This window comes from Ranitomeya imitator, chromosome 4 (assembly GCF_032444005.1).
Source record: "Ranitomeya imitator isolate aRanImi1 chromosome 4, aRanImi1.pri, whole genome shotgun sequence".
Lineage (NCBI taxonomy): Eukaryota > Metazoa > Chordata > Amphibia > Anura > Dendrobatidae > Ranitomeya > Ranitomeya imitator.
Genome location: NC_091285.1, coordinates 711354023 through 711372491, shown reverse-complemented (window position 1 = coordinate 711372491; position 18469 = coordinate 711354023).

Here is an 18469-nt window from a genome sequence, read left to right as displayed (position 1 = left end):
AACCCCTGGAGGGAACCCAAGAGCAGAATTCACAACACCTGGGCTCCAACAACGCTGCTTGCTGCCCGGGAGTGCTGTTTGCACAGAGCCAAACACCTCGCCAATGTGTTAGTGGGGTTCAGTAATGCCAGCTGCTCCCTGCTGTGTATTCGGCAACGTGTCATGCGACCGCCATTCTGGCACAATTAAAGACATTCAAATGCCTCCAGTGCAGGCTTCGGCCTACACTCTGCTCCTCCTGCTGATCCTGGGCTCCAACAACGCTGGTTGCTGCCCGGAAGTGCTGTTTGCACAGAGCCAAACACCTCGCCAATGTGTTATTGGGGTTCAGTAACGCCAGCTGCTCCCCTGCTGTGTATTCGGCAACCTGTCTTGCGACCGCCACGCTGGCACAATAACAGACATTCAAATGCCTCCAGTGCAGGCTTCGGCTTACACTCTGCTCCTCCTGATGATCCTGGGCTCCAACAACGCTGGTTGCTGCCCGGAAATGCTGTTTGCACAGAGCCAAATACCTCGCCAATGTGTTAGTGGGCTTCAGTAACACTAGCTGCTCCCCTGCTGTGTATTCGGCAACGTGTCATGCGACTGCCACGCTGGCACAATAACAGACATTCAAATGCCACCAGTGCAGGCTTCGGCCTACACTCTGCTCCTCCTGCTGATCCTGGGCTCCAACAACGCTGGTTGCTGCCCGGAAGTGCTGTTTGCACAGAGCCAAACACTTCGCCAATGTGTCAGTGGGGTTCAGTAATGCCAGTGTTGTGAATTCTGTTGTCAGGCTCCCTCCTGTAGTCATGAATGGTACTTCGGCTGGTTCTGTCCATAGACTTCCTCTGGTGGCTGTGGGTGTTTCTGAGTTTCCTTCCACAGGTGACGAGGTTAATTTGTTAGCGGGCTGCTCTTCTTAACTCCACTTAGATCTTTGCTCCACGCCACCTGTCAATGTTGTTCTATGGGTCTAGTTCGCTCCTGGATCGTTCTGGTTACCTGTTTACTCCAGCAGAAGCTAAGTTCCTCTTGTTATTTTCTTGTTTGCTATTTTTTTCTGTCCAGCATGCTATTGTGAACATTGCCTTGCTTGCTGGAAGCTCTGGGACGCAGTGGTGCGCCTCGGCACCGTGAGTCGGTGCGGAAGGTTTTTTTTCCCTGCACACTCTGCGTGGGTTTTTGTGCTGACCGCAAAGTTACCTTTCCTATCCTCTGTCTGTTCAGTAAGTCGGCCCTCTCTTTGCTAAATCTATTTCATCTCTGTGTTTGTGATTTCATCTTAACTCACAGTCAATATATGTGGGGGGCTGCCTTTTCCTTTGGGGAATTGCTCTGAGGCAAGGTAGGCTTTATTTTCCTGTCTCTAGGACTAGCTAGTTCTGAGGCTGTGACGAGTTGCCTAGGGAGCGTTAGGAGCAATCCACGGCTATTTTTAGTGTGTGTGATAGGATTAGGGATTGCGGTCAGCAGAGTTCCCACTTCCCAGAGCTTGTCCTGTATTTTTGTTGTCCTAACCACCAGGTCATAACAGTACAGGTGGCCCTAAGTATTAATGCATCTCAATAGAGGGATAAGAGAAGTTCTGAGACCATTTTTTTTTCTTTGCAGCGTGTTTTGTCTCTCTTTTCCCCTTTACCTCTGGGTGGTTCAGGACACAGGTGTAGACATGGACATTCAAGGTCTGTCCTCTTTGATGGATAATCTCACTGCAAGGGTACAAAACATTCAAGATTTTGTGGTTCAGAATCCGATGTCAGAGCCTAGGATTCCAATTCCTGATTTGGTTTTGGTGATAGATCTAAGTTCTTGAATTTCAAAAATAATTGTAAATTGTTTCTTGCCTTGAAACCTCACTCCTCAGGTGATCCTGTTCAACAAGTAAGGATCATTATTTCTTTGTTACGTGGCGACCCTCAAGACTGGGCATTTTCCCTTGCGCCAGGAGATCCGGCATTGCGTGATGTTGATGCGTTTTTCCTGGCGCTTGGATTGCTTTATGACGAACCTAATTCAGTGGATCAGGCAGAGAAAATCTTGCTGGCTCTGTGTCAGGGTCAGGATGAAGCAGAGATATATTGTCAGAAGTTTAGAAAGTGGTCTGTGCTCACTCAGTGGAATGAATGTGCCCTGGCAGGAATCTTCAGAAAGGGTCTCTCTAAAGCCCTTAAGGATGTCATGGTGGGATTTCCCATGCCTGCTGGTCTGAATGAGTCTATGTCTTTGGACATTCAGAACGATCGACGCTTGCGTGAGCGTAAAGCTGTGCACCATGTGGCGGTACTATCTGAGCATGGGCCTGAGCCTATGCAATGTGATAGGACTTTGACCAGAGCTGAACGGCAAGAACACAGACGTCGGAATGGGCTGTGTTTTTACTGTGGTGATTCCACTCATGCTTTCTCCGATTGCCCTAAGCACACTAAGCGGTTCGCTAGGTCTGCCACCATTGGTACGGTACAGCCTAAATTTCTATTGTCCGTTACTCTGATTTGCTCTTTGTCATCCTACTCTGTTATGACATTTGTGGATTCAGGCGCTGCCCTGAATTTGATGGACTTGGAGTATGCTAGGCGCTGTGGGTTTTTCTTGGAGCCCTTGCAGTATCCTATTCCATTGAGAGGAATTGATGCTAGGCCTTTGGCCAAGAATAAGCCTCAGTACTGGACCCAATTGACCATGTGCATGGCTCCTGCACATCAGGAGGATATCCGCTTTTTGGTGTTGCATAATCTGCATGATGTGGTCGTTTTGGGGTTGCCATGGCTGCAGGTCCATAATCCAGTATTGTATTGGAAATCTGTTATGGCTGGCAATCAGGCAACACAGCGTGCAGTAATCAGCGCACATACAGAGATCTGGCAATAACCAAAAACAATAGGACGAGCTCTGAGACGTGGAATCTCTGTAGACTGCAGTACCTGATCTATCCTCACACAACTATAAGCAGCAGTGGATTGCGCCTATCACTACCTATGCAACTCGGCACTGCCTGAGGAGCTGACTAGCCTGAAGATAGAAATACAAGCCTGACTTACCTCAGAGAAATACCCCAAAGGAATAGGCAGCCCCCCACATATAATGACTGTTAGCAAGATGAAAAGACAAACGTAGGAATGAAATAGATTCAGCAAAGTGAGGCCCGATATTCTAGACAGAGCGAGGATAGCAAAGAGAACTATGCAGTCTACAAAAAACCCTAAAACGAAAACCACGCAAAGGGGCAAAAAGACCCACCGTGCCGAACTAACAGCACGGCGGTGCACCCCTTTGCTTCTCAGAGCTTCCAGCAAAAGTTAATAGCAAGCTGGACAGAAAAAACAGAAAACAAACTAGAAGCACTTATCTAGCAGAGCAGCAGGCCCAAGGAAAGATGCAGTAGCTCAGATCCAACACTGGAACATTGACAAGGAGCAAGGAAGACAGACTCAGGTGGAGCTAAATAGCAAGGCAGCCAACGAGCTCACCAAAACACCTGAGGGAGAAGGCCCAGAGACTGCAATACCACTTGTGACCACAGAAGTGAACTCAGCCACAGAATTCACAACAGTACCCCCCCCTTGAGGAGGGGTCACCGAACCCTCACCAGAACCCCCAGGCTGACCAGGATGAGCCACATGAAAGGCACGAACAAGATCTGGGGCATGGACATCAGAGGCAAAAACCCAGGAATTATCTTCCTGAGCATAACCCTTCCATTTGACCAGATACTGGAGTTTCCGTCTAGAGACACGAGAATCCAAAATCTTCTCCACGATATACTCCAATTCCCCCTCCACCAAAACAGGGGCAGGAGGCTCCACAGATGGAACCATAGGTGCCACGTATCTCCTCAACAACGACCTATGGAATACATTATGTATGGAAAAGGAGTCTGGGAGGGTCAGACGAAAAGACACCGGATTGAGAATCTCAGAAATCCTATGCGGACCAATAAAACGAGGTTTAAATTTAGGAGAGGAAACCTTCATAGGAATATGACGAGAAGATAACCAAACCAGATCCCCAACACGAAGTCGGGGTCCCACACGGCGTCTACGATTAGCGAAAAGCTGAGCCTTCTCCTGGGACAAGGTCAAATTGTCCACTACCTGAGTCCAGATCTGCTGCAACCTGTCCACCACAGAATCCACACCAGGACAGTCCGAAGACTCAACCTGTCCTGAAGAGAAACGAGGATGGAACCCAGAATTGCAGAAAAATGGAGAGACCAAGGTAGCCGAGCTGGCCCGATTATTAAGGGCGAACTCAGCCAACGGCAAAAATGACACCCAATCATCCTGGTCAGCGGAAACAAAACATCTCAGATATGTTTCCAAGGTCTGATTGGTTCGTTCGGTCTGGCCATTAGTCTGAGGATGGAAGGCCGAGGAGAACGATAGGTCAATGCCCATCCTACCACAAAAGGCTCGCCAGAACCTCGAGACAAACTGGGAACCTCTGTCAGAAACAATATTCTCAGGAATGCCATGTAAACGAACCACATGCTGGAAGAACAAAGGCACCAAATCAGAGGAGGAAGGCAATTTAACCAAGGGCACCAGATGGACCATTTTAGAAAAGCGATCACAGACCACCCAAATGACCGACATTTTTTGAGAAACGGGAAGGTCAGAAATGAAATCCATCGAAATATGTGTCCAAGGCCTCTTCGGGACCGGCAAGGGCAAAAGCAACCCACTGGCACGTGAACAGCAGGGCTTAGCCCTAGCACAAATTCCACAGGACTGCACAAAAGCACGCACATCCCGTGACAGAGATGGCCACCAGAAGGATCTAGCAACCAACTCCCTGGTACCAAAGATTCCTGGATGACCGGCCAGCACCGAACAATGAAGTTCAGAGATAACTTTACTAGTCCACCTATCAGGGACGAACAGTTTCTTGGCCGGACAACGATCAGGTTTATTAGCCTGAAATTTCTGCAACACTCTCCGCAAATCAGGGGAGATGGCAGACACAATGACTCCTTCCTTGAGGATACTCGCCGGCTCAGACAACCCCGGAGAGTCGGGCACAAAACTCCTAGACAGAGCATCCGCCTTCACATTTTTAGAGCCCGGAAGGTATGAAATCACAAAATCAAAACGAGCAAAAAATAACGACCAACGGGCCTATCTAGGATTCAAGCGCTTGGCAGACTCAAGATAAGTAAGGTTCTTATGATCAGTCAAAACCACCACGCGATGCTTAGCACCCTCAAGCCAATGACGCCACTCCTCGAATGCCCACTTCATGGCCAGCAACTCTCGGTTGCCCACATCATAATTACGCTCAGCAGCAGAAAATTTCCTGGAAAAGAAAGCACATGGTTTGAACACTGAGCAACCAGAACCTCTCTGTGACAAAACCGCCCCTGCACCAATCTCAGAAGCATCAACCTCGACCTGGAACGGAAGAGAAACATCTGGCTGACACAACACAGGGGCACAGCAAAAACGACGCTTCAACTCCTGAAAAGCTTCCACGGCAGCAGAAGACCAATTAACCAAATCAGCACCCTTCTTGGTCAAATCGGTCAATGGTCTGGCAATGCTAGAAAAATTACAGATGAAGCGACGATAAAAATTAGCAAAGCCCAGGAATTTCTGCAGACTTTTTAGAGATGTCGGCTGAGTCCAATCCTGGATGGCCTGAACCTTAACCGGATCCATCTCGATAGTAGAAGGGGAAAAGATGAACCCCAAAAATGAAACTTTCTGCACACCGAAGAGACACTTTGATCCCTTCACGAACAAGGAATTAGCACGCAGTACCTGGAAAACCATTCTGACTTGCTTCACATGAGACTCCCAATCATCTGAGAAGATCAAAATGTCATCCAAGTAAACAATCAAGTATTTATCCAGATACTCACGGAAAATGTCATGCATAAAAGACTGAAACACAGATGGAGCATTGGCAAGTCCGAACGGCATCACCAGATACTCAAAATGACCCTCGGGCGTATTAAATGCCGTTTTCCATTCATCTCCCTGCCTGATTCTCACCAGATTATACGCACCACGAAGATCTATCTTAGTAAACCAACTAGCCCCCTTAATCCGAGCAAACAAGTCAGAAATCAATGGCAAGGGATACTGAAACTTAACAGTGATCTTATTAAGAAGGCGGTAATCAATACACGGTCTTAGCGAACCATCCTTCTTGGCTACAAAAAAGAACCCTGCTCCCAATGGTGACGACGATGGGCGAATATGTCCCTTCTCCAGGGACTCCTTCACATAACTGCGCATAGCGGTGTGTTCAGGTACGGACAAATTAAATAAACGACCCTTAGGGAATTTACTACCAGGAATCAAATCGATAGCACAATCACAATTCCTATGCGGAGGTAGGGCATCAGACTTGGACTCTTCAAATACATCCTGAAAGTCCGACAAGAACTCTGGGATGTCAGAAGGAATGGATGACGAAATAGACAAAAATGGAACATCACCATGTACTCCCTGACAACCCCAGCTGGTTACCGACATAGAGTTCCAATCCAATACTGGATTATGGGTTTGTAGCCATGGCAACCCCAACACGACCACATCATGCAAATTATGCAGTACCAGAAAGCGAATAACTTCCTGATGTGCAGGAGCCATGCACATGGTCAGCTGGGCCCAGTACTGAGGCTTATTCTTGGCCAAAGGTGTAGCATCAATTCCTCTCAACGGAATAGGACACCGCAAAGGCTCCAAGAAAAATCCACAACGTTTAGCATAATCCAAATCCATCAGATTCAGGGCAGCGCCTGAATCCACAAACGCCATGACAGAATACGATGACAAAGAGCACATTAAGGTAATGGACAAAAGGAATTTGGACTGTACAGTACCAATAACGGCAGAGCTATCGAACCGCCTAGTGCGTTTAGGACAATTAGAAATAGCATGAGTGGAATCACCACAGTAGAAACACAGCCTGTTCAGACGTCTGTGTTCTTGCCGTTCTACTTTAGTCATAGTCCTGTCGCACTGCATAGGCTCAGGTTTACTCTCAGACAATACCGCCAGATGGTGCACAGATTTACGCTCGCGCAAGCGACGACCGATCTGAATGGCCAAGGACATAGACTCATTCAAACCAGCAGGCATAGGAAAACCCACCATGACATCCTTAAGAGCTTCAGAGAGACCCTTTCTGAACAAAGCCGCTAGTGCAGATTCATTCCACAGAGTGAGTACTGACCACTTTCTAAATTTCTGACAATATACTTCTACATCATCCTGACCCTGGCATAAAGCCAGCAGATTTTTCTCAGCCTGATCCACTGAATTAGGCTCATCGTAAAGCAATCCCAGCACCTGGAAAAATGCATCAACATTACTCAATGCAGAATCTCCTGGTGCAAGAGAAAACGCCCAGTCCTGTGGGTCGCCGCGCAAAAAAGAAATAATAATCAAAACCTGTTGAATAGGATTACCAGAAGAATGAGGTTTCAAGGCCAAAAATAGCTTACAATTATTTCTGAAGCTCAGGAACTTAGTTCTGTCACCAAAAAACAAATCAGGAATCGGAATTCTTGGTTCTAGCATCGATTTCTGATCAATAGTATCTTGAATCTTTTGTACATTTACAACGAGATTATCCATTGAGGAGCACAGAGCCTGAATATCCATGTCCACAGCTGTGTCCTGAAGCACTCTAATGTCTAGGGGAAAAAAAAGACTGAAGACAGAGCTAAGAAAAAAAAATGCTGTCAGGATTTCTTTTTTCCCTCTATTGGGAATCATTGGTTTGGCTCCTTGTACTGTTATGGCTGGCAATCAGGCAACACAGCGTGCAGTAATCAGCGCACATACAGAGATCTGGCAATAACCAAAAACAATAGGACGAGCTCTGAGACGTGGAATCTCTGTAGACTGCAGTACCTGATCTATCCTCACACAACTATAAGCAGCAGTGGATTGCGCCTATCACTACCTATGCAACTCGGCACTGCCTGAGGAGCTGACTAGCCTGAAGATAGAAATACAAGCCTGACTTACCTCAGAGAAATACCCCAAAGGAATAGGCAGCCCCCCACATATAATGACTGTTAGCAAGATGAAAAGACAAACGTAGGAATGAAATAGATTCAGCAAAGTGAGGCCCGATATTCTAGACAGAGCGAGGATAGCAAAGAGAACTATGCAGTCTACAAAAAACCCTAAAACGAAAACCACGCAAAGGGGCAAAAAGACCCACCGTGCCGAACTAACAGCACGGCGGTGCACCCCTTTGCTTCTCAGAGCTTCCAGCAAAAGTTAATAGCAAGCTGGACAGAAAAAACAGAAAACAAACTAGAAGCACTTATCTAGCAGAGCAGCAGGCCCAAGGAAAGATGCAGTAGCTCAGATCCAACACTGGAACATTGACAAGGAGCAAGGAAGACAGACTCAGGTGGAGCTAAATAGCAAGGCAGCCAACGAGCTCACCAAAACACCTGAGGGAGAAGGCCCAGAGACTGCAATACCACTTGTGACCACAGAAGTGAACTCAGCCACAGAATTCACAACAGAAATCTATGTCTGTGTCCAGCTGGGGTTGTCAGGGGGTACATGGTGATGTTCCATTTTTGTCAATTTCGTCTTCCACTCCTTCTGAAGTTCCGGAGTTTTTGTCGGATTATCGGGATGTATTTGATGAGCCCAAAGCCAGTGCCCTACCTCCTCATAGGGATTGCGATTGTGCAATTAATTTAATTCCTGGTAGTCAGTTTCCTAAGGGCCGATTGTTCAATTTATCTGTGCCAGAACATGCCGCTATGCGGAGATATATAAAGGATTCCTTGGAGAAAGACCATATTCGCCCGTCGTCATCACCGTTAGGAGCAGGGTTCTTTTTTATGGCCAAGAAGGATGGTTCTTTGAGACCTTGTATTGATTACCGCCTTCTTAATAAAATTACAGTCAAATTTCAGTATCCTTTGCCGCTGCTGTCTGATTTGTTTGCTCGTATTGAAGGGGCTAGTTGGTTCACCAAGATAGATCTTCGAGGGGCGTATAATCTTGTGCGTATTAAACAGGGCGATGAATGGAAAACAGCATTTAATATGCCCGAGGGCCATTTTGAGTACCTGGTTATGCCATTCGGGCTTTCCAATGCTCCATCAGTATTTCAGTCCTTTATGCATGACATCTTCCGAGAGTACCTGGATAAATTCCTGATTGTGTAATTGGATGATATTTTGGTCTTTTCGGATGATTGGGAGTCTCATGTGAAACAGGTCAGAATGGTGTTCCAGGTCCTTCGTGCGAATTCCTTGTTTGTGAAGGGATCAAAGTGTCTCTTTGGAGTTCAGAAGGTTTCATTTTGGGGTTTCATTTTTTCCCCCTCTACTATCGAGATGGACCCTGTTAAAGTCCAGGCCATTTACGATTGGACTCAGCCGACATCTGTCAAGAGCCTGCAAAAGTTCCTGGGCTTTGCTAATTTTTATCGTTGCTTCATCGCTAATTTTTCTAGTGTTGCTAAACCGTTGACTGATTTGACCAAGAAGGGTGCTGATGTGGTCAATTGGTCTTCTGCGGCTGTGGAAGCTTTTCAGGAGTTGAAGCGTCGTTTTTCATCTGCCCCTGTGTTGTGCCAGCCAGATGTTTCGCTCCCGTTTCAGGTTGAGGTTGATGCTTCTGAGATTGGAGCAGGGGCTGTTTTGTCGCAAAGAAGTTCTGGTGGCTCGGTGATGAAGCCATGTGCTTTCTTTTCTAGAAAGTTTTCGCCTGCTGAGCGCAATTATGATGTTGGTAATCGAGAGTTGTTGGCCATGAAGTGGGCATTCGAGGAGTGGCGTCATTGGCTTGAGGGAGCCAAGCATCGCGTGGTGGTCTTGACAGATCACAAGAATTTGACTTATCTTGAGTCTGCCAAGCGGTTGAATCCGAGACAGGCTCGATGGTCGTTATTTTTCTCCCGTTTTGATTTTGTGGTTTCGTACCTTCCGGGCTCTAAGAATGTGAAGGCTGATGCCCTGTCAAGGAGTTTTGTGCCTGACTCTCTGGGTGTTCCTGAGCCGGCGGGTATTCTCAAAGAGGGGGTAATTTTGTCTGCCATCTCCCCTGATTTGCGGCGGGTGCTGCAAAAATTTCAGGCTGATAGACCTGACCAATGCCCAGCGGAGAAACTGTTTGTCCCTGATAAATGGACTAGTAGAGTTATCTCTGAGATTCATTGTTCAGTGTTGGCTGGTCATCCTGGAATCTTTGGTACCAGAGATTTGGTGGCTAGATCCTTTTGGTGGCCGTCTTTGTCGCGGGATGTGCGTTCGTTTGTGTAGTCCTGTGGGACTTGTGCTCGGGCTAAGCCCTGCTGTTCTCGTGCCAGTGGGTTGCTTTTGCCCTTGCCAGTCCCGAAGAGGCCCTGGATGCATATTTCTATGGATTTTATTTCGGATCTCCCCGTCTCTCAAAAGATGTCGGTCATTTGGGTGGTTTGTGATTGCTTTTCTAAGATGGTCCATTTGGTACCCTTGTCTAAATTGCCTTCCTCCTCTGATTTGGTGCCATTTTTCCCAGCATGTGGTTCGTTTACATGGTATCCCGGAGAACATCGTTTCGGACAGAGGTTCCCAGTTTGTTTCGAGGTTTTGGCAGTCCTTTTGTGCTAGGATGGGCATTGATTTGTCTTTTTCCTCGGCTTTCCATCCTCAGACAAATGGTCAAACCGAACGAACTAATCAGACTTTGGAAACATATCTGAGATGCTTTGTTTCTGCTGATCAGGATGATTGGGTGTCCTTTTTGCCGTTGGCTGAGTTCGCCCTTAATAATCGCGCCAGCTCGGCTACTTTGGTTTCGCCGTTTTTCTGCAATTCTGGTTTCCATCCTCGTTTCTCTTCAGGGCAGGTTGAGTCTTCGGACTGTCCTTGTGTAGATACTGTGGTGGATAGGTTTCAGCAGATTTGGACTCATGTGATGGACAATTTGACATTGTCCCAGGAGAAGGCTCAACGTTTCGCTAACAGCCGACGCTGTGTTGGTCCCCGACTTCGTGTTGGGGATTTGGTTTGGTTGTCGTCTCGCTATGTTCCTATGAAGGTTTCTTCTCCTAAGTTTAAGCCTCGTTTCATTGGTCCGTATAAGATTTCTGAAGTTCTCAATCCTGTGTCATTTCGTTTGGCCCTTCCAGCTTCTTTTGCCATCCAAAATGTGTTCCATAGGTCGTTATTGCGGAGATACGTGGCGCCTGTGGTTCCATCCATTGATCCTCCTGCCCCGGTGTTGGTTGAGGGGGAGTTGGAGTATGTGGTGGAGAAGATTTTGGATTCTCGTATTTCGAGACGGAAACTCCAGTACCTGGTCAAGTGGAAGGGTTATGGTCAGGAAGATAAGGTTTTTGCCTCTGATGTTCATGCTGCCGATCTGGTTCGTGCCTTTCATTTGGCTCATCCTGGTCGGCCTGGGGGCTCTAGTGAGGGTTCGGTGACACCTCCTCAAGGGGGGGGTACTGTTGTGAATTCTGTTGTTAGGCCCCCTCCTGTGGTCATGAATGGTAATTCGGTTGGTTCTGTCCATAGACTTCCTCTGGTGGCTGTGGGTGTTTCTGAGTTTCCTTCCACAGGTGACGAGGTTAATTCGTTAGCGGGCTGCTCTATTTAACACCACTTAGATCTTTGCTCCACGCCACCTGTCAATGTTGTTCTATGGGTCTAGTTCGCTCCTGGATCGTTCTGGTTACCTGTTTTCTCCAGCAGAAGCTAAGTTCCTCTTGTTATTTTCTTGTTTGCTATTTTTTTCTGTCCAGCATGCTATTGTGAATATTGCCTTGCTTGCTGGAAGCTCTGGGACGCAGAGGTGCGCCTCCGCACCGTGAGTCGGTGCGGAAGGTTTTTTTTCCCTGCACACTCTGCGTGGTTTTTTGTAGGTTTTTGTGCTGACCGCAAAGTTACCTTTCCTATCCTCTGTCTGTTCAGTAAGTCGGGCCTCTCTTTGCTAAATCTATTTCATCTCTGTGTTTGTGATTTCATCTTAACTCACAGTCAATATATGTGGGGGGCTGCCTTTTCCTTTGGGGAATTTCTCTGAGGCAAGGTAGGCTTTATTTTCCTGTCTCTAGGGCTAGCTAGTTCTGAGGCTGTGACGAGTTGCCTAGTGAGCGTTAGGAGCAATCCACGGCTATTTTTAGTGTGTGTGATAGGATTAGGGATTGCGGTCAGCAGAGTTCCCACTTCCCAGAGCTTGTCCTGTGTTTTTGTGGCTATCAGGTCTCTCCGGGTGCTCTTAACCACCAGGTCCATTATTGTCCTAACCACCAGGTCATAACACGCCAGCTGCTCCGCTGCTGTGTATCCAGCAATGTGTCATGCGACCGCCACGCTGGCACAATAACAGCAATTAAAGGGAACCTGTCCCCCCTCTCAGGCGTTTGTAACTCTAAGAGCCACCTTGTGCAGCAGTAATGCTGCACAAGGAACAGGTGGGTCTTTTAGTTATGCTCCTTGCAGACGCTGCACTTAACACTTATAAAATATGTGTCCCCTCATAACGTGAAACCATCCCGGAGGTGGGACTTTCCTTCGCAATGAGGCGCAGCACAGCCAGCATTCATACCCCTTTGGCACCAGGCGCCGCCTCCTCAGCGTTGTTTGAATCTGTCACAGAGCCTGCGTTGTTGTGTTAAACCTTGGCTATGCGCAGTTAGCGCTGCCCATCTTCTGACATCTTTTGGTGTCAGGATGACTGCGCCTGTGCAGCCACGCAGCCCGAGATCCCACCATGCAGTGTCTTCTGATTTACTCACACTGCGGGGCTGGGATTCATGGGAATGCCCTGTGCATATCTTTGCCAATCGCCTCTCTATCATCTCCTTCCGCCATCCTCTGACTGCGCGGCGTCACGGCCGTGGCATGTGATTTGGGCTCAGCTGACGCCGCCCACTCTGAGGAAGGCGTAAGGAGATGAGTGAGTTGCGAAGACAGGCACTGCGCAAGGCCATGAATCCCAGCCCCGCAGTGTCTTCCAATTTACTCACACTGCGGGGCTGGGATTCATTCGAATGCGCTGTGCATATCTTCGCCAATCGCCTCTCTTTCATCTCCTTCCGCCTTCCTCTGACTGTGCGGCGTCACGGCCGTGGCATGTGATTAGGGATCAGCTGACGCCAGACACTCTGAAGAAGGCGGATGTAGAGGAGTGAGAGGCAAAGATATGCACTGCGCATGGCCATGAATCCCAGCCCCAGAGTGTGAGTAAATCAGAAGACACTGCGTGGCAGGATCTCGGGCTGCGTGGCTGCACAGGCGCAGTCATCCTGACACCAAAAGATGTCAGAAGATGGGCAGCGCTAACTGCACATGGCCAAGGTTTAACACAACAGCGCAGGCTCTGTGACAGATTCAAACAATGCTGAGGAGTCGGCGCAATGCAAGGAGCATTATTTAAAAGAGCCACCATTTCCTTGTGCTGCGTTAGTGCTGCCCAAACTGGTTCTTTCAGTTACTAACGCCTGGGGGGGTTAAAGGTTCCCTTTCATCTTGCTCCAATGAGGCCTCTGCCTACACTCTGTTTGTCATGCAATCCCTGGGCTCTAACACCGCCAGTTGCTGCTCAGAAGTCTCTTTGGCACGGGTGCTCCCTTCTGCCCAACATGGTTCCAGCACCGTCAGCTGGTTCCGGGTAGTGTCAAGGTCAATTAGACTCCTATAGGTTGTCCCGTCGTGTTGCGGTCGGGTTAGCCGACTCCATGGTGCCTCCAGTTTAGGAGTTTCCTATGTGGGCTGCGGGAAGTGGCAATCAAATCTGGTTATGTAGTGCCAATAGGACAAGCTCCCCCTGTAGGACTGTTGGTGTTCGGTAACTGCGGCAGCCTCGCGGCCTAGCTCTTATCTCTTCTCCTGTGGACCTTCTGCTCCACATCCTGGTTCCAGCACTGTCAGCTGGTTCTGGCAGAGCCTTTGGCTTAGGTGCCTCCTTCTGGGTATCCGAGTTCCGCCAACGTCAGGCGGTCCTTGGTAGTGCTTTGTAGCACAGGTACCTCCTGCTTAGTAACCAAGTTCCAGCACCGTCAGCTGGTCCTCGGTCATGCCATTGGCTCTTCTACCTTCGGGTAGCCATCCGGGTTCCAGTACTGTTAGCTGGTTTTCGGCAGTGTCTTTTGCTCTTATACCTTCTGCTCCCCATCCTGGTTCCAGCACTGTCAGCTGGTTCTGGCAGAGCCTTTGGCTTAGGTGCCTCCTTCTGGGTATCCGAGTTCCGCCAATGTCAGGCGGTCCTTGGTAGTGCTTTGTATCACGGGTACCTTCTGCTTAGTAACCGGGTTCCAGCACCATCAGCTTGTCCTCAGTCATGCCATTGGCTGTTGTACACTTGGGCAATGCATCCGGGTTCCAGTACCGTCAGCTGGTTCTCGGCAGTGTCTTTGTCACGGGAACTCTCTCCTGACCAGCCTGGTTCCAGAATCGTCAGCTGGTTACGGGTAGTGTCAAGGTCACTTAGACTCCTATACGTTGTCCTGTCGTGTTGCGGTCGGGTTAGCCGACTCCATGGTGCCTCCAGTTTAGGAGCTTCCTATGTGGGCTGCGGGAAGTGGCAATCAAGGCTGGTTCTGTAGTGCCAATAGGACAAGCTCCCCCTGTAGGACTGTTGGTGTTCGGTAACTGCGGGAGCCTCGCGGCCTTGCTGTTATCTCTTCTCCTGTGGACCTTCTGCTCCACATACTGGTTCCAGCACCGTCAGCTGGTTCCGGGCAGAGCCTTCGGCTAAGGTGCCTCTTTCTGGGTATCTGAGTTCCGCCAACGTCACGCGGTCCTTGGTAGTGCTTTATAGCATGGGTGCCTCCTGCTTAGTAACCGGGTTCCAGCACCGTCAGCTGGTCCTCGGTCGTGCCATTGGCTCTTCTACCTTCGGGTAGCCATCCGGGTTCCAGTACCGTCAGCTGGTTCTCGGCAGTGTCTTTTGCTCTTGTACCTTCTGCTCCACATCCTGGTTCCAGTACCGTCAGCTGGTTCTGGGCAGAGCCTTTGGCTTAGGTGCCTCCTTCTGGGTATCCGAGTTCTGCCAACGTCAGGCGGTCTTTGGTAGTGCTTTGTAGCACGGGAACATCCTGCTTAGTAACCGGGTTCCAGCACCGTCAGCTGGTCCTCGGTCATGCCATTGGCTGTTGCACACTTGGGCAATGCATCCAGGTTCCAGTACCGTCAGCTGGTTCTCGGCAGTGTCTTTGTCACGGGAACTCCCTCCTGACCAGCCTGGTTCCAGCATCGTCAGCTGGTTACGGGTAGTGTCAAGGTCACTTAGACTCCTATACGTTGTCCTGTCGTGTTGCGGTCGGGTTAGCCGACTCCATGGTGCCTCCAGTTTAGGAGCTTCCTATGTGGGCTGCGGGAAGTGGCAATCAAGGCTGGTTCTGTAGTGCCAATAGGACAAGCTCCCCCTGTAGGACTGTTGGTGTTCGGTAACTGCGGGAGCCTCGCGGCCTTGCTGTTATCTCTTCTCCTGTGGACCTTCTGCTCCACATACTGGTTCCAGCACCGTCAGCTGGTTCCGGGCTGAGCCTTCGGCTAAGGTGCCTCTTTCTGGGTATCTGAGTTCCGCCAACGTCACGCGGTCCTTGGTAGTGCTTTATAGCATGGGTGCCTCCTGCTTAGTAACCGGGTTCCAGCACCGTCAGCTGGTCCTCGGTCGTGCCATTGGCTCTTCTACCTTCGGGTAGCCATCCGGGTTCCAGTACCGTCAGCTGGTTCTCGGCAGTGTCTTTTGCTCTTGTACCTTCTGCTCCACATCCTGGTTCCAGTACCGTCAGCTGGTTCTGGGCAGAGCCTTTGGCTTAGGTGCCTCCTTCTGGGTATCCGAGTTCTGGCAACGTCAGGCGGTCTTTGGTAGTGCTTTGTAGCACGGGAACATCCTGCTTAGTAACCGGGTTCCAGCACCGTCAGCTGGTCCTCGGTCGTGCCATTGGCTCTTCTACCTTCGGGTAGCCATCCGGGTTCCAGTACCGTCAGCTGGTTCTCGACAGTGTCTTTTGCTCTTATACCTTCTGCTCCCCATCCAGGTTCCAACACTGTCAGCTGGTTCTGGGCAGAGCCTTTGGCTTAGGTGCCTCCTTCTGGGTATCCGAGTTCCGACAACGTCAGGCGGTCCTTGATAGTGCTTTGTAGCACGGGTACCTCCTGCTTAGTAACCGGGTTCCAGCACCGTCAGCTGGTCCTCGGTCATGCCATTGGCTCTTGCACACTTGGGCAATGCATCCAGGTTCCAGTACCGTCAGCTGGTTCTCGGCAGTGTCTTTGTCACGGGTACTCCCTCCTGCCCAGCCTGGTTCCAGCACCGTCAGCTGGTTCCGGGTAGTGTCAAGGTCACTTAGACTCCTATACGTTGTCCTGTCGTGTTGCGGTCGGGTTAGCCGACTCCATGGTGCCTCCAGTTTAGGAGCTTCCTATGTGGGCTGCGGGAAGTGGCAATCAAGGCTGGTTCTGTAGTGCCAATAGGACAAGCTCCCCCTGTAGGACTGTTGGTGTTCGGTAACTGCGGCAGCCTCGCGGCCTAGCTGTTATCTCTTCTCCTGTGGACCTTCTGCTCCACATCCTGGTTCCAGCACCGTCAGCTGGTTCCGGGCAGAGCCTTTGGCTTAGGTGCCTCCTTCTGGGTATCCGAGTTCTGCCAACGTCAGGCGGTCCTTGGTAGTGCTTTGTAGCACGGGTACCTCGTGCTTAGTAACCGGGTTCCAGCACCGTCAGCTGGTCCTCAGTCGTGCCATTGGCTCTTCTACCTTCGGGTAGCCATCCGGGTTCCAGTACCGTCAGCTGGTTCTCGGCAGTGTCTTTTGCTCTTGTACCTTCTGCTCCCCATCCTGGTTCCAGTACCGTCAGCTGGTTCCGGGCAGAGCCTTTGGCTTAGGTGCCTCCTTCTGGGTATCCGAGTTCTGCCAACGTCAGGCGGTCCTTGGTAGTGCTTTGTAGCACGGGTACCTCGTGCTTAGTAACCGGGTTCCAGCACCGTCAGCTGGTCCTCAGTCGTGCCATTGGCTCTTCTACCTTCGGGTAGCCATCCGGGTTCCAGTACCGTCAGCTGGTTCTCGGCAGTTCCTCGGCCTTCTTGTACCTCCTGCTACAGTTCCAAGTTCAAGAGCCTAAGCATGACGACCCTGAAGACCGAAAAGCAAAAGAACAAGAAGCTGCAGAACAAAAAGCAGAACATTAAGCATAAGACTAAAAATCAGAGCAAAAGATATTATCTAAATTATAAGCAGAAGAAGACTAAGCAGTGTATGGGGGTGAGTCCGTTCCTCCTTGTGGTGCCCCTGGATAAAACCTGCTGCTGCAGGCCAAACTGAAGAAACAAGACAAGAAATAGACCATAAATGGGGATCACCCAAGGCAATGGATTGAATATGCAAAAAATATACAATCTTTATTGAAATAATATATAAGGACATACAAAACACCACAAAGAGCACACAAATTTAAAAACATTTAAAAATGGTCACACATAGGGGTCTATGGCATGTTATGTTTTAGGTTTTTTTTTTTTTTTTTTTTTTTGATTAGTGGAACTGCTATATAGTCCATCTAGTGATCATATATTGTTATATATTATAGTGGGCAATGTTTTCTGTCATCATTGTGGTCTAGAACCCAATCTATTCTTTGCACACATGTCGGTGTGATATGATTTCCGTTCATGTTGCTCCTATATTGTTAAATACATCCACATACATCTGTTCACTCATGTCATAAATTAGCCTGTTGATGTTAGGTATTTGGTCGCTGGTATCCATCTTGTTTTGGGCAATATTATTGCCCCAAGATTTGTTTTGGTGCTGTTCATGCAGATGTCCCATATTGCATACACTATTAGCTCAACATCATTATCAGGGTGTGGGTGGTGTCGTACAAGGGGGAGGGTTCTATTGTGAGCCGAGTGTATATGTATATAGGTCCTATGTGTGACCATTTTTAAATGTTTTTAAATTTGTGTGCTCTTTGTGGTGTTTTGTATGTCCTTATATATTATTTCAATAAAGATTGTATATTTTTTGCATATTCAATCCATTGCCTTGGGTGATCCCCATTTATGGTCTATTTCTTGTCTTGTTTCTTTGGTTTAGCATTATATAGACTTGGTTGGATCCCCGGTCCATATGTGGTGCCCCCGCTTTAGTTACTAGGTTGCAGGCCAAACTGAACGCGGACAAATCCAGTTTTAAATCTTTTGTGACAGGCAGAACGGAAGGTGTAATCTTCAAACTTTGATAGATAACAACCACAGGAATTCCTGTCACACATAAGATTTTGATGAAGAAGATGAATATGAATGAGATTATGAAGTTGAATATGAAGAAGAAGAAGAGTTGAATGAGAAGAATATGAAGATTTTTTGAAAATAGAATAATAGGAAGAAGGTGAAGAAGAAGATGAATAAGGTGGAGAAGAAGTTGATGAAAAAGATGCTGCTGAGGATGATGAAGAAGAAAGTGTGGTAGAAGTAAAAAAAAGGTGCCGAGCATGGAAGTAGAGAAACATAAATATCTGACAAAATCTAACAAATCTAAACAAAGTCAAAATCTTTGTAACTCC